This window comes from Centruroides vittatus, unplaced genomic scaffold (genome assembly GCF_030686945.1).
Source record: "Centruroides vittatus isolate TY-2023 unplaced genomic scaffold, ASM3068694v2 scaffold_861, whole genome shotgun sequence".
Lineage (NCBI taxonomy): Eukaryota > Metazoa > Arthropoda > Arachnida > Scorpiones > Buthidae > Centruroides > Centruroides vittatus.
The window spans coordinates 9513804-9530786 of NW_027122718.1; the positions used below are offsets into that span (position 1 = coordinate 9513804).

Sequence of the window (16983 nt, forward strand, 5' to 3'; positions counted from 1 at the left end):
ATATACTGCATTCTAAGATTCTAAGATAATAACAATCCATTTCAGTTAATCGCTATCAAATCGTACAAGTGTTATAGTGGTCTAATACCCGATTTTTCTTTCCCAGCTTTGTATAAATTATAATTTTCTTTGTTAATCGGTTATATATTATTAGAATGAGTCATATAAATTCGCTTTTAATAATTATATTATAAAATACAGCAGCGGACACAATGTGGAAGGATGGGTCAATACTAGTGTCTGAAGGTAAGCAGGCCAAATTCCGCATAATGTCCGCATCATTTATACTTCAATTCGTGTGTACGAAAAAGAGAAAATAGTGGGAATTAATCATGTACAATTGTACATAAAATGTTAGTGAATATGTAAAGATTTCTTTCATTTTATTCTCGTGTTTTTTTGTTTTTTTTTAAACCGAATTTTAAAAAATATCATACAGTGTAATTCTGTGTATGGTATTAGGATCTTAATTAGGTATGTCGTTGTTTTATACAGGGGATTTTCTTTACTAATTTCTGAAATTTAGGTATATTGTAACAAGCAGTAAGTGCAGCAGTTGCGCAGTTCTCAATCGATTTTTCCCGTCTGTGAACTTCCTATTTCAATTTCTATTTTAGCTTTAGATTTGTCAATTTGTCGTTTTTTTCTTCTTAATTTCTCAATTTTTTTTTGAATTTAAAAATTTCAAATCTTCAAAAACACAGATATTTATTAGCTATAGTTAATTATATTTTAATTACACAAATTAGTTATTATTATTATTTTTTTAATGAAAATTGATATGCTCTTTTATAATTTTGATACTGAGTTTTAATTAAGGATAATTTGTTTAATTTAGAATTTTTGTAATAAATACACAACAACCTAATCAAAGTATGCTTTTTGTATTAAATTTAAGATAATTTATATAATTAATTAAATTTTAAACAGGCATACAACGAATAGGATAGGCGGATATGCACATTATCTTGCAATATAAAGAGAATAATTCAAAATAAATATTAAGTAATCTTCTTTTAAACACGGGAGAACAAACAACTTGTTTATGTGTATTTTTAGAAGCAGTTTTTAACCTTCTTTCTCAATTTAATTTATTTACTAGACTTTAATTTAATTTCGCAGACCATTCTTAAATGCTGTACATATTTGTAAACCAAGAAATTATTGTAAATTTATATCATTTATTGTATAAATATTTAAAGAAGAAGTATGCCTTCCAGTTTAAAATTTAAAAAAATAATAATAAATAAATGTATTTCTGTTATAAAATATTTTTAGTTGATAATAGTTTAAAGGTTTAAAAATAGAAATCATTTTAACTTTTGAAAAATATAATAATTTTTGTGAGAAAATTACTTTTTTGAAAATCTGACTCATCAAACCTCTATTCTTTATATCTATTCTTCCTTGGAATTTCTATGGCATCTGATTGTGAGTTAGAAGTTCATATAATCGAATATTTCAACTTAATAACATAGAAAAAAAAATGAAGTCCAGACATTTTGTTATATTTGAAGAGATTAAATAATTTTCTCTTCTTAAATAACTTTCTATTTTTTTATTATTATTTTTTTTTCATGATTTTACATTGAAAAAAAATTTATTTCACTTTCATTTAAACTTAATGCTAATGTTGGAGCTTTAATTTAGTTTTGTAATTCATTTCTATGGTCTTTTTTATGTTTTCTATTTTTTGTTTGAAATTTCTAAAATTTCTTTTCTCATTCTTACTAAGGAATTTATGAGTTTTTTCTTCTTTATTTTGTTAAAAAAATATATAGAATTTAAAATTCTTATTTAAAGATTTAAATATTACAAAATTTATTTTATTTTATTTAAAATTTCATTCCTCATTCAGCTCCTTTTAATAATCAAATATATACTTTTAAAGTTTAATATCTTTTTCCATATTAAAGTCTTTCATTTTAAAAATGTATATAATGTAATTTTATAAATCTATTCTTTTATATTTAATAAAATTTTATGCAAAAATTCTTTCATTTTATCATTAAAGCTTCAAATCGAATTAGTATAAATCTATTAAATCTGGTTATTTTATTAAATATTAAAGTAAAATACAAATACTTCTATTTATTAATAATGGCGAGAAGAAAAATTCCAGGTTTGTATAATGTTTAATTGGTTTTAATACAGATTTTTCAATTAAAAATATTAATTGTAACAAAGAAATGAGTTACTAATATGATATTAAAATATATTTTAATGAAATTAAGTGAAAAAAAATAGGTCCTGATATTAAAATTTAAGCTTATTTTCTAATATGTCCTGATAACAAGATTTAGATAAGAAAAACTCAAGGAAAATATTAGAAATATTTTATATTTATAAATTATTTTTTATAATAATCTATGTGGGTTTTTGTATTGTTCAGAAAATTGCATAAGTTTGGTAAATAATGTATATGAAGGTACTTTTTATAATAAATTGTAGGGAATTTTTTATTGTAGTTTAATTGAAAATTTATAATTTCCTTTAAATAGGAAGAAACCATATAAAATACTCTTTGTAGAATGTATAAAACAACTTGAAAGGAATATAAATACCTTAAACGTTAATTTATTACTCAGTATTTAAATTATATTCTATTATATATATTGTTTTATTTCAATTAATGTATATGAATAAACAAAATAAAATAAAAGTTAAGGAAATTTTTATCTTAATCCTAGAAAATGACAAAATTTAGTTTGTCATTAATAAATTAAGCATTAAAATTACTAGTGTTAAAAATTAAAAAAAGAAAATTAAACCTCCGAAATAAAATTTTGCAATTCTAAATTATAAATAGTCTTTAAATTTTTAAATTTTATATTATATCTACTGCCTATGAAATATTGTAATTTTTAAAATAATAAATTATTTTGAAAATTAATAGAAATAAAATAAAATAAAAAAAATGAGTATATGATTAACTTTTCATAAATTATAATTAAAATTTCAATCATGAATATTTTTTATATTGATATAAATAATAAATTTTCTTTAATCTTAATTATAAGATATATTTTATTAGTTACCATTTTATATTAGTGTATTTAAATTAATTATTTATTGACATAACATTTTATTCATTCTATTTTTATTATTATATAAACATATAATATAAGTCTACAAAGATATTAAAAACTTGAATGTATTAAAACTATTTTATTTCTATTATAAAATGTATCATTTAGTAAATAAATATATAAAATATCTTTTGAAAATTCAATATAAAAGAATTACATGAATTAAGTGAGATCTTAACAGCAATGATTTTACTGATGATGAAAAGGGAAGGATTTTATTAGGTATATCCCGAATGATTTCGTGATATATCTGAAATAGGCATATGAGATAAACAGTGTTTTCTTAATGGAATGTTGGTGCATTCCCGAAGGAGTGTCGCCAGTTTGTCGCCAGCTTTACTCGGAAACAGCATGTCCGACAATGATGTACAATGTCTATTCCTCGCCAATTTCATTCCTTAAATCTTGGCTGTTTTACAGAAATAATATAAATCTGAAAATTATTATAAGTATAAATTTTAAGTAATTAAATTTTTATCGTCATTTTAGTTAAGTATATTTAGTATTTTTGTTTATCAAAGCATGTTTTAAATTATTATTTCACTCGATACTTATAATTGTTAATCGATTTTTATAGAATTTATTATCATTTATTTAATTAACAACTACGTTTTGAAATTTTATTATTCTAGGTTAATTTAATGTAGGCAATGTAAAAGTGATGCTATTCTTAATGCTGATATATTGAAAAATTACTTCGGAACTAATAATTTAAACGGATTTTAAGGATAGTACAGAATAGTCTATTTCCAATTCAAATAGGTTAATATAGGATTTATCTCTTAATACTTTACTATGACGAATATAAAATATTTAATGCAATAATTCAAATTATTCTTTTGTGAATCTTTGTGCATTAGATTCCTTGTTTACTAAAATTTATCTTAGAGGAATTAAATAAAATAATTTAGCTTTCATGAAGACATTTTCTTATTTTAAGTATCGTTTTTCTTTTTTTAGCAATTCATTAACACCATTTAACACACGATTTTCTCTTACCAATTTACAATACTGTGAATTTTATTAAATCTTTTCACATCTGCATCTATTAATTTTTAAATAAAGTAGTATGGTGATATAAGAAGATACGATATTCATTTTTAGTTGAATATTTCTTTGCATAATTTTAAAACAAATAACAACAAATAAATTTGATACTTTTAAAATACTTAATAATCAAATGAATCTTCTCGTATTCTTTTAAAATTATGCTAATTGTTAGAAGTACCTTCTATGAATAGATATAGTTTGTGTGCTTTCCTAGTCAAAGACTATTTTCTTTTTTGGATAATTGATTATCTTAGCGACAATAGCACTTTTGGCAAGAGTACAAAATTTTGTACAATGGCGTGAATTGCAGTGGCGAAAAACCAGGTGGGGTCGGTGTATCCGTCTCTATTTCGTGTGGCCTATAGGGACACGTCCTCTCAGACAGCTAAATCTTTTCCCAATGATATAATAATACAGTTTAGTCGAGTTTCTAACCTACATATTTTTTAAGGTTTGTATAATAAGGTAATCATTTAAGAATCATTATCATAATTAAGAATAAGTACGAATTTTTCTTAGACTGATTTATTTTACCTCAAATTAGACGAAAAAAAAAAAGAGAGAGTCAAAATTTATCGAATTTCGAGAAGGAATTCTTAAAATTAATATGTTTTTTCCTGAAAGTGAAGAAAGTATTTTGTTTTCAGAAGATATCAGATTAGTTTCATAATTTAAAGTAAATAAAAAATAAGTAAACTCTATAATAATGCTGAATTTGTACCTAAGTCTTTTTATTAGAAAAAATAAATTTAAGTGGTTTTTTGATTGTAGAAAAACGTTTTGATATCTTTTCCAAAACATTATCTTTTCTCCTTTTTCAATCGCATGGATTAATTTATCTGTCTGTATATCTTCTTTTTCTGGTCAATGATTAAAGAGAAGAACAAACAAAAGGAAGCTGATTCAAACTGATAAATAGTGATGAAGGAACAGTACATAAGGGATGAATTGATTGTTTGAGTAAACAGATGAAGATAAAAGACAGACAAGATATTTTTAATATTCATTACTTTATTTTAATATAGAATTTTTACTAAATTTAAATAAACTTTCACTGAAATTCTGTACAAAATTACATCCATTAACATTAATAACTTAATATAATTTAATTTCTAGTTAGCAAATACGACCTAAATTAGTTAAATTGATAATGTATAAATTTTTATATTATGAATTATTTAGAATGAAATGTAATAATACATAAAAAATTAATGATAAAAATATAATATTTTATTTTTAAAGTTTAAAAGATAATGTGAAGTTCATATGATAAGGTAATAGACGTATTTAAATCAAATTATGCAAGGAAAATATTCTGGTTATATTAAAAATGATCTAAGTAATAAGAATATTAACTTAATTTGATTTCTGGTCATTACTGTTTCTATCGATATTACTTTAATATGAGAAATGTAATTTAATTAATGATGCTTTCCTCTCTATTGCCAAATGGCTTTGGAAATTACATAAAGTAGGAGAAAAACCTTTAAAATTTCTTTTTTAAATGATAATTGTCTCGTTTCTTTTTTATTTATAGTTAACTTACTTTGTTGCATACTTGAGCAATTTTGTCAATTTGAAAACAATACTAAATTCCAAATTTTAGTGTGTATATTGCATATTTAGCTATTATAATCTAAGATTTAAATTAAAATATGTATGGTGTTGTTATAGTTTATCTATCTACACTCTATTTTCTTTCTTATTCAAAATCTGGGTTCGAATCCCAAATTTTCTTCTATTATTTTACTTTCTTCGTATTGAAGAACACAAGTTCTCAGATTTTAGACCTGTTCTTTTTTAAATTAAAAGGCATTATTTTGATCCATCCGGAATAAATACTGAAATATAATATTAGCTTTTTTTCCTTTTTTTTGTAATCGAAGGTCGAAGGTTCAGTTCCCATTCAGGATCAAAGACATTTCTCTTTAAGCATTAATTTTTTTTTCTTTTATAAGATCTTGTTAGAAAAAGCTTAAAAGAAAAAAAATTATAGATCTGATCTGATCTATAAGTGGACCAGTAATTATATAATCAACTGTTTATCGTTGTACCAGTGTCTAGAAGTTCATTACTATTTATTTAAAATATTTAATTAATCTCATAAACAATAAAAAAATGTAAAAAAATATATCTTAAGATTATTTAAAATAAAAATTAAATTAATTACACAGAAATTTTAAAAAAATATTTTAAGAATAATTTCGAAAAAATACAGTACAATAAATCAATTTTATTATTTTAAATTACATTAATTATAAATTACTGTAGCTATCCAAATTTAGCTATATATATATATATATATATATATATATTATTTAAGTAAAAAAAATCAATAGATTTTTAGTACATTGAGTAATAGAACTACATTTATTTTAAATCAATATGAAAGTAACTCATAAAGTTACTATTAATGGAAATTCTTAATCACTTTTATTATAAAATCTTTCAAAGTTAATAATTATACAGTTCAATTTTATAGACAATATCACATTAAATCAATAATTTTTGTGTAACTTATTGAGAAAATGTTGGATAAATCTTTCAGTAATCTATTAAAAGAACTGAACTTCTAAATAATTAATATTTACATACAGAGGTTTTACTAATTTATTGCAATAATTATAAACATTTTAGCAATAATAAACAGTTAAGTATAGAAAAAAAAAGTTAACATTTTAATTTCTAAATTCCAGAAAATTAAATTTAAATAAAAAATAAGTTATTTATAATTTTCGACGATATAAAACTAGGTGAAGGTCATAAACTTACTGTATAATACTTGAATTATTTATTATATTAATACAAGTGCACTAATTTGTTTCAAATTATCAAATCATTTACATAAGAATCAAAGATGTATTATATCTTTATATTATAAATAATGAAAATATAAACTCTTTATAAATAATATGTGAAGCTCGAAAAATTCCACATTTTTATGTGCAAAAATACATGAATTCATGCTTTATCGAAAGCTATTCTAATACATAAAGGTCTACTATATTATCGAGTTTTGAATCAATTCTTTTCTATAAATAGATGATTTTTTTTAATATTCAAGTATTTAAAATATTTTGTTAGATTTAATTTAAAGATTTTAATTTTATCGAATCATACCAACAAAAATGATTAAAATACTGTTTATATTTGCTAATAATACAATATTTGTTTATAAGTTGTCATGGTTTCTGTATTGTGTGCGACATAAATTAAAATGAAACTCATAAAATTGTCAAATAACAGATCGAAATAAAAACCTCTCTAGAAATTTATGAAAGGAATTTATATCTTGAGAAGTTATTGTGAAGGGAAAAAATGGCTATTATCTTATTACAGCAAACATTGGTTGTTGGAATGATCATGTGATGTTTTATACGGGATATAGATAAGTAGATCAATTTTATTCGCGCTATATAAAGACTCCTTTATTATCTCTGTCTTTCTCTGTCGGTATCTACATTCAGGCTCAAAATTAATTTTTTGAGAATTTATTAATAGAAAATTTTAATGGTTTTAAGCTCATGTATAAAAAAAATCGATTATTTTTATGATGATAAAAATTCTTTTGAGGAGTTGTACGTATTTAAATAATGATTCTTGGTAAGTTAATTCTTTAATTACAAATCTTTATTGTTTTATATTGAGATAATATCCGTGTCTTTAAGTACTCAATTCTGTATAAAACAAGATAAATAATAAGATAAATATTAAATAAAATAAGTTCTCATATAGTAAGCCTATGCTATGTGTGGATTATTATATGTTATATTTATTATTAAATATTCTAGCAAGATACTGCTGTATTCTTTAGGCTATATCTACTGAATAAAAGGCATAGAGCAGTATACATTACCAATACATATGCCATCTAAAACATCTTAATATAAAGATACAGAATAAATATTTTATCTTGAAGCGTATTTTTACTATGAATGTGCACTTGATTCTTAGTATTATTTTAAATCTGATATAGAATATAGAGAATGATTTTAGAAAAGTATAATCATCGTAACTTAACATTAATAACATTACAATAGATCTCTAATTAGACGTTAAATGAATATATTAAGAATTTTATTTTGAGAACATATCAATCATCTGCAATATACGGTCTTATAAATATTAAGATTTAATGAGAATTTATCTTAGAATCTATTGAAAACAAATTAGATATTATGGGCTTCATCAATATATTTATTATGAGTAATAAACACAGTTTTGATGTTTTTTGGCTTACAAAAAAACACTGTTTTACAGTTTATACCGTAATTTATTTAGTGACAACTACTTACTTTAACTTTTTAATGAAAGTTTACAGTTACTAAATAATTTACTAATGTAAACATCATTAAAATCAATATTTGTGAAACTGTTACCTTTATTGTCAATTCTCATTGATTAACTGTGTCCTTCAAACTATCATAAAACTCAGCTATATACATATGTATATAACTGAGTTATATGATAACATTGAAGATATTGAATATTTCAATACTATTAATAATAATAATAATATTATTATTATTATTCAATTTTATTTATTAATACATCTAAATATTAATAATGTTATATGTTTAAAAGATATAATTATCTAATCACTTTACTTAATGTAGAGCTTCATAAATGTAAATAGGCCTAGTTGTGTAAAATCTTATTTATATGAAGAAACAGTCAACTAATAGAATCAACTGGATAGAAAGATACTGTAATTAATTTTCCTAAGTAAATAACACATTTAATTAAAGTTAAAATTAAACATTTTTTAAAGGTCTATATCAGCCTACAGCAATGGATAAAGCCTACAATCAAGTATAAAGTCGATAATAATTATATTCTATTTTTATCTATTATTTCTTTGAAATTCGTTCCCTTAAAATGTACTGTAACATATCCACTAACATATATTTTTATCAATATCTTTTATATTGCAGTTATTCATTTACATGCCCTCTTGTTGGATTCTATTATCCTAATGTAGTACCGTGGAAAAATATCTTAAGGTAAAGAAAAATTATTATATATTTCACTTTCTAATTTTATTTTTTATTTTTTTAGTAAATGAATTTTGAATATGATTACTATTTGAGATAAAAATATATATTAGGCCTACTAGTATTTATAAATACTAATATCAATAATAATAAATTTTTATGTTATATCAAGCCCAACTTGAATTTATTTTAAATGGAATATTTAAAGATTATATTAGCAAAATTTTACCTGTTTTAAGTGAGACTATAGATCTGCATTTTTGTTTAAAAAAATGATCTGTGTTTTGAATTTTAATGTGTAAAGATGGTGTCTCTGAAAATATGATTAAATTAAACTTTAGCAATGGATAAAACACTGCACAAATCCGGTGGGGATACAAGGTTTAATGATCATTTATCGTCTCACCAACTATAACAAGATGATGTATTATGCAGTTCTGAATTCAAGAAAATATATATTCCATATATATAAGAAAGTAAATTCCAGCCAAGACGTTCAAGTATTGGTGAAAAAGTTGATGCAATTCGTGAATCAGAACGATGTCGTTCTAAAGAATCACATTTTTGAAGCTGTAGTTGGATAATGAAAAATGTTCAGGGAATATGATTTCGATTTTGAGTAAACTGGCATTCCAACCAGTCAGACTTCAAGAGAAACCAAGACACTGCGAAATTCGAGAAATGTTTCCAAATCATATTACAATATATCATTAACTGTAAACATTGCTTCATTTCCGTGATTTGGTCTAACAGCCACTGATTTTTCTCTACGCTATCTCAAGAAAAATATATATGAAAAATGTCCAAGAACGTATGAAGATCTCAAGGATTCAGAAAGCAATTCGTAATATGTCAAAAGTTCACGAAAAGTGTCGAGTAAAATTGTGTCGAGACTAACAACGGCATTTTCACAGACAAAAATTTCTAAAATGTAAAGTCAAAATATTCTGTAACAATCATTATAAAATAAATGTGTTCACCATTTCTATGACACCTTGTAAGTTCATTTCCTTAAATCTTTAGAGTTTTCATAATTTTCATTGTGTCTTACTTCTGTAAAAAGTGTTTTACTTTAAGATTGTTTAATAAGCATACACAATTTTAATTTCCGAAATTTTTGTTACTTTATATATATATTTTTATGGTTTTTTTTCGTCATATTTGTTAATTTTTTATCATCCCAAAATGTTAGAATTACAATATCAAAAAAAGTCAATATATTATATTTATGAGAAAATTCATATTTTATATATTTCTCAAAATTAAATAATGATAAAAAATAAGAAAATTAAATTGGAAAATACAGACAAAAACTCCATCTTAAAATTTGCATTATGTTGTTTCGTATCTTAGATTTTTCTTCATATTTTAGTTTGGATTGGTTCATCACTTATCAGATTATTCAAAAATTAGACTGTTTGTATTAAATCTATATGATATTATAAACAAAGATTTAAATGCAGAATGCTTTTAAAAGGTTTCTTTTAATCCACGAGCAATATCACCGTCTACACATGAACAGGAATGTAGAGTAAACAATAAACTTTTGTAGTGTTATGAAAACATTTAAAAACACAAGAATATATTTTAAAAAATCTTTATAGTTTAAAAACTGAAGATTTATTCAAGTGTGGTTTCTGTAAATATCTAAAAATTTAATAATATATTTTAAAAATATGTTTTTGAGTGTTTTATCATTCTCTGGCTTTCAAAACACGTTTTATTTTATTTTATTTTTATTCTATTGAATATAAAGGAAGATATTTTGTTTTATAAAAATTTGATATCAGATGTTTTCAATATAACACGTTTTAAGATGTCATTGACAAAATATTCAATATATTATATTCATATTAGATTACATAAATATTCAGCATACACACACATAAATATACTTTATATATAACCGAGTGTCTGCAATTGTGTATAGATGAATGTGTAAATGTTTATCATTTGTATTGAGTTATGTAAATGTATGCAGTTTGTTTAGATGTGTATGCAATTTGAGCAGTTACTAGAGTTTATGTTAGTTTGTTTATTTAATATTTATCAATTGTGTATAAATGTATACAAGTACCTGTACATTCATATATAGATGTGTTATGTAAGTGTATGATGCAATAATATATTTAATATAGTTTAAAATAACTTAAAATATGTTAAATCATTTTAATACCATCAATACTAAATTTATCTATAGGTTCATAATACTGCTAGGTCAGCTAAAAGTTAGTTTTTAAAATCGAAAAAATTTGTATTAAAAATGTATTAAGAAACAAACAAAAGCAGCAAAGTGTATTATTTTTTCAATGGCGTGGTGCTGTTTATGTGGAGAAACATTTTAATAATAAAAATGCAGTCTTGTCACGTTATTCTTTTGTATTGTTTTTGTTAAAAACACCCCCCCATACAGAAACTAAAATCAAATTAAAAATTTAAATAGGAGTAAATATTGCAGAATAATCAAAGAAGTTTTCCTACAGACATAAGTCAATGGGCCTATTGTTAATTAATATAAAAAAATAGAAAAATTAGATAAATAAGAAGCATAGAAATAAATAAATTATTTTTATATTCATTAATTCTATATACTGTTCCTAGACTATTGTTACTTTCCTATATCTCTACAGAAAGATTACAATCTCTATTAGATGGCATAATTAAGAAAGATCATAAGATATTGAACTCAAATCTACTTTAAGTTTAACAAAGATTTTTCTACTATAGTAAATTTCGCTTATTGTAATAACAGTTATTGTTATCACTCATTTAACAGTATTAGAATTAGCAGGTCAGAAAACTTGTAAGCTAATAATGATAATAATAATTATAACAAATCTTTAAAATATACATTTTTCAACTGTTTTAAGACATCTACAGTCAATAAAAACAAAATTTCTACTAACTGTAGTCATATTTGCTTATCCCGCTTTGAGTTATCATTCGGTTATTGTTATCAGTCCCAAAGCGATTACACTAAGCAGATTCTATTTTTTTTGTAAATTTACCTCGAATAATATTAAACACTTTGAACAATTTCAAGAATAGAATAAAATAATCACAAGTTATGATCCGATAAACCTGAATATATTTAAATCTCTAACAATTTAAAACTACCACCCTATTGTCTTCGAAAAGTATTGTTTAGAAACAATTAAATTAAAAATCACAATGAAATGATCGAAAATAGATTTTATTTAACCATATTATTTGCTCCTTATAATAAATAATGTATATTTTTAGTTTCAATAATCTAATTTTTCTGCATACAGTTCCCTAAATCTCAGTCTCAAATGCCTCCTTATATAAACAATTAATATATTCTGTAAGTTACAAAAATTAAGTTAAAAAATTTACTGGCATGTTTATAAGCTGTAAAGCTAATTTAACGAGATTATACAAGTACTTAATTGTTTTATGTTACTCACCAATTCACATCATGGCTATCTAACCAGATTCAATTAACCTTATTCTTAAAAATTGCATTAAAAAAGTCTATCTAATATTTACTTGAAACATGTTTAATTATTTAAACAAGAATATTGTAGAATCGATAAAATAAACTAAAAACTTTATTTCAGCTCATACTTTTTAAGTTTTAGACATTTTTATATCCAATGTTTATCATTATATTAGAATTATAACATCGAAATTAAGATAATTGTAGCAATGTGGACAGTGTTACTTTCTCTGCCGAGTAAGTATTGCTAGAAATACTGCTTTACAGAGTAAATTCTAATAGAAAAACTTTTAATTTATATTCTTTAATTTTATTACATTTTATAAACATAAAATTATGAATTATTATATGAAATCATCATTAAAATTTTTACACTAAAATATAATTAGCGCGAGAATGAATAAACTTTTAGTGAGTTACAGGCAAAATAAATAAATACAGAAATTTTAATTTAGCAAACTTAAAATTTATTCATTTGTAAATATTATAAATAAATAATTATTTCAACCACTAATCTAATGCTCAACATAAGCTGCAACCTAAATAAAAACTAATAATTATTGTTCTGGAATTATTATCTTTATGACTTCTTTTGCATTCATATCAAGTTCTTGAAAATTAAAACTTACATAATGGAGAAGTTATATTGAACTCTTAGTTTTTAATATCTGCTTTCTCTTTTTTCTAAAATTATTTTATATTTGCTGATACATTTGTCAATATCAAATAGATTAAAGGCTTCTCTTCTGAATTTCTTCTTCTCTCCTCAATGTAAGAATTGGTAGGCAGCATCAAGTCAACCATTCACTTCTGTTTAGCGCTAGTTGCTTAATCTTGCTGTAAGATGTTCTGCCTTTCACTATATCCCAGTACTCCATTCTTGGTAGTTTTCTCTCCATCATTCTCTCCATCATTCCCTTAATACCTTTATTCATTCTGAATGTCTTAATAAATGCTGTTCCTTCTTTTATTTATAACGTTAAGAATGCTTCTGGTTTCTCCTGTCCTCTCTAAAACTTGCTCATTAGACAATTTCTCAGTCTAAGCTACCTTCAGCATCCTCCTCTAGCGTCATATTTCAAAGGTCTTTTGTCCTCCCTTTTTTTCTCAATGTTCATATTTCTGAGCCATATAAAGACATAACAAAAGATTATTATTTAAAGTAAAGAATATCAAAAATAAAGTTTAAATAAGTAGAAGTATTTAAAATACAATAATAAACATAAGCTTATTATTAGAAATAATCAAATGTTTTTATTTGGCTGCAATTTGAAAAAAATGTAGACATATAAATTTTCACTGTCGTCCGTTTGTCTATCTCTTCTTCCTTAATCTCGAGAATGGAGTTTGATAGAAGAAAGACGAGGACAGATATGAAAATTCTAAGAGAAAGAAGTTCAGATTAACTATATATACAAACGTCCGGTTTTTCACCGGAAGTTACGTTATTTTAATTGAAAAAGTTTGCTGGAAGGAGTTTATAGATGACCGGCACGACTCTAGTGCTAGCAGGAAAAGTATGATGTACAGGGCAAGCCACTACTAATTTGAAGTGGAGAGCATTTTTTTTTATATTAAATAAATTGAAAATATGATTAAAACTTGCTGCCCGACATGTGACGAAGTCACAATAAAATAATTGCTTGTTTATATATAAAATATAAATTAATTTACTTATAAATGTTATTGTAATTTAATAAATTCTAAATCTGACTTGGAATGAAGTTGAAAGTAACAAGAAGCAACAAAACAGCATTGACATTTTTATTGTTACTTTATTAAAAGTTTTCTCTAACTTATAATAAAATAAAATGTATTTTATTCTACACATTTTTAAAAATTGTATTGCGATTTCTTTCATTTCGTTACTTTTCAATTTTATCAATAAAATTAAATTATTTAATTCTGAACATAAAAAATTTAATGAAAATTTATCATACTCAATTACCAGTGAATAATTCTCCTTCTACAATATTTAAATCATTCGATACTTTCGGAATATTCAATAAAAAGAGAATAGAACTTTTTATGTTCATTCAAAAGAATGGAAGATTTTTAATGATAAAACTGTTTCTATGACATAAATTTTATATTGTATGAAATCTGTATGACTTAAAACAGACTCAATTTTATAAGCTGAAAATATATTTCAAAAAATTCATTAAAACAGTGCATTATATTTCCTGCATCACTTATAGGAAAGTGGATGAAAACTTTCAAAACTTTTCTATTCATGAAAGTACTGTATATCATTTTTATGAATTCATAATTACCAATATATTATCAAGACACAATTCTAGAGGTATATTGTCTAATGTCTAAATAATTACATTTAGATATTTATAAAGATAATTTGTAAAATTTGTTTTCCCCATCCCTCGCCCCATTGTGGGTCTGGCCGAACTTGGCTTGCTAAAAGAGGCCCTTTTAGTGCCCACAGGGCGGAAAGAGTTAAAAAAAAATATATATATATATAATCTAAATGTAATTATTTATTTTGACATCATCACAATGTCAGGTTTCAATTTTTAATCATATTTTTAAAATTTATATAATTTAAAATATCTCTAATTCAAATTAGTAATGTCTTGCCCCTGTACATAATACTTTTTCTGTTAGCAATCTCTTGTACATTATACTTTTTCTATAAGCAAGAGAGTCATGATGTCATCTATGTAACTCCTTACAGGTGAAAACGTTTGAATTGAAATAACGTGACTTTCGGTTTGCATCAGAAGTGCATGTACAGTACAGTTAATCGGAGCCTCCTACCGCTAAGCTTTCCACATCTTGTTTCAGATGTCATCCATTTAACTCCATTCTTGAGATTACAGAAGGACAGACAGGAGGACAGGCGGACGACAGTGGAAATTTATAGTTCTACAATTTTTTCAAATTGCAACCCAATTAGCAATGAGTTTATTTAAAAAAGTGTAGGAAATTCTCATTTATTCTTAGTTGTTAGTTAAATTATAATTTCAACATAACTAAAAATGTTTTGTTTTTTGTTTTTAAGCAAAAGTTATGTCTCTGTAAAAAAGTTTGCTTTAAATAAATAAACAAACAAACATTTGACACAGTATATATCTAAACATAATAAAAATAAGGCTTCAATAACTTTTGGGATTATATAGATTACTCCCTATGGAATTTCGGGACTTTCAGTATATATTTGAACTCAGGGGACCGAGACGAGTTCAACGGTACCCTACTTTTGGACCGGGACGAAAAATAAGAAAGTTATCATATTTACGATTTCTTGCCTTTCACAATGCATTCTACGCCATTTTAGAGTTAGTTTTCCACTAGGTGGCGCTGCTTGTAGTTCAGTATACGTTTCCTTTTTTTTCTTTTGTTCAAGAACTACCGTGAATCAATAACTAGTGACGTTAAACACTCGGCGGCCTGCCGGCGGCTCCCCCCGGGAGGAGTCTGTCTGGAGCACGAACAGTCGAACGCCATCTAGCGGAAAACTCTAAAATGGCGTAGAATGCATTGTGAAAGGCAAGAAATCGTAAATATGATAACTTTCTTATTTTTCGTCCCGGTCCAAAAGTAGGGTACCGTTGAACTCGTCTCGTTCCCCTGAGTTCAAATATATACTCAAAGTACCGAAATTCCATAGGGAGTAATCTATAGTATAGCCTAAGTTTTACCTATCTAAGTTTATCTGCATAAAAATACAAGTCGAAAAATCGAACATAGCCAATCAGAATCGGAGTTTCATCTATGACACGTGATCTATATTCTGCAAATCATGCAATTCTAACATGGCAGTACAGCAAACCGGAAGTGTCGCCACTGTTTCTTCTCGCTTCCAAGATTTAATCTAGGAGTACTTACAACACAGTTTGTAATTTGTATATATTCTGATAGCACTACCTATTTATTTATTAAATGCTTTTGTTTTTATAGTTGTTTCAGATGAAAATAATTCCTACTACGAACGATAATAATGGCTGTGCATCCGGTTCCGTTGCAGTGCGGTTATATTTTTCTTTTTAAAATTTATTTTATGTGAAAAATATTTGTTTTATTAGCACTGACTGATTCTTAAATATATACGCAATATATTGCCTGCTAATATAATTATACACAGTATATTGATTTAATTCAAATGATTTTTATTTTAAATGGTAATTTATTTCAAATGGATTTTTAACATCATAAAATTAACTTAATATGAATTCATGATTCAAAACTTTCGATCGGAAGATCAGTATTGGAATTAACTGACTTTTTCACTAATATCTCGTGATTATTATTATTCAAATATGAATTAGAAACATAAAATATTTTATAAATTTTAAAGTAAAGTTATTAAAATGCAGGGGAAAAGTACATAGTAATTATGCCACAATAAAAATAAACCAGCAACGAGTTGTTTAAC

The 16983-nt window shown here is 24.2% G+C and overlaps 1 protein-coding gene across 1 annotated transcript in view; it reads left to right on the forward strand.

Moving 5' to 3' along the window:
- The window catches only part of LOC136989963 (microcephalin-like), a 305005-nt gene that overhangs the window by 248988 nt on the left and 39034 nt on the right, over window positions 1–16983 (forward strand). The gene's annotated exons all lie outside the window — the stretch shown is intronic.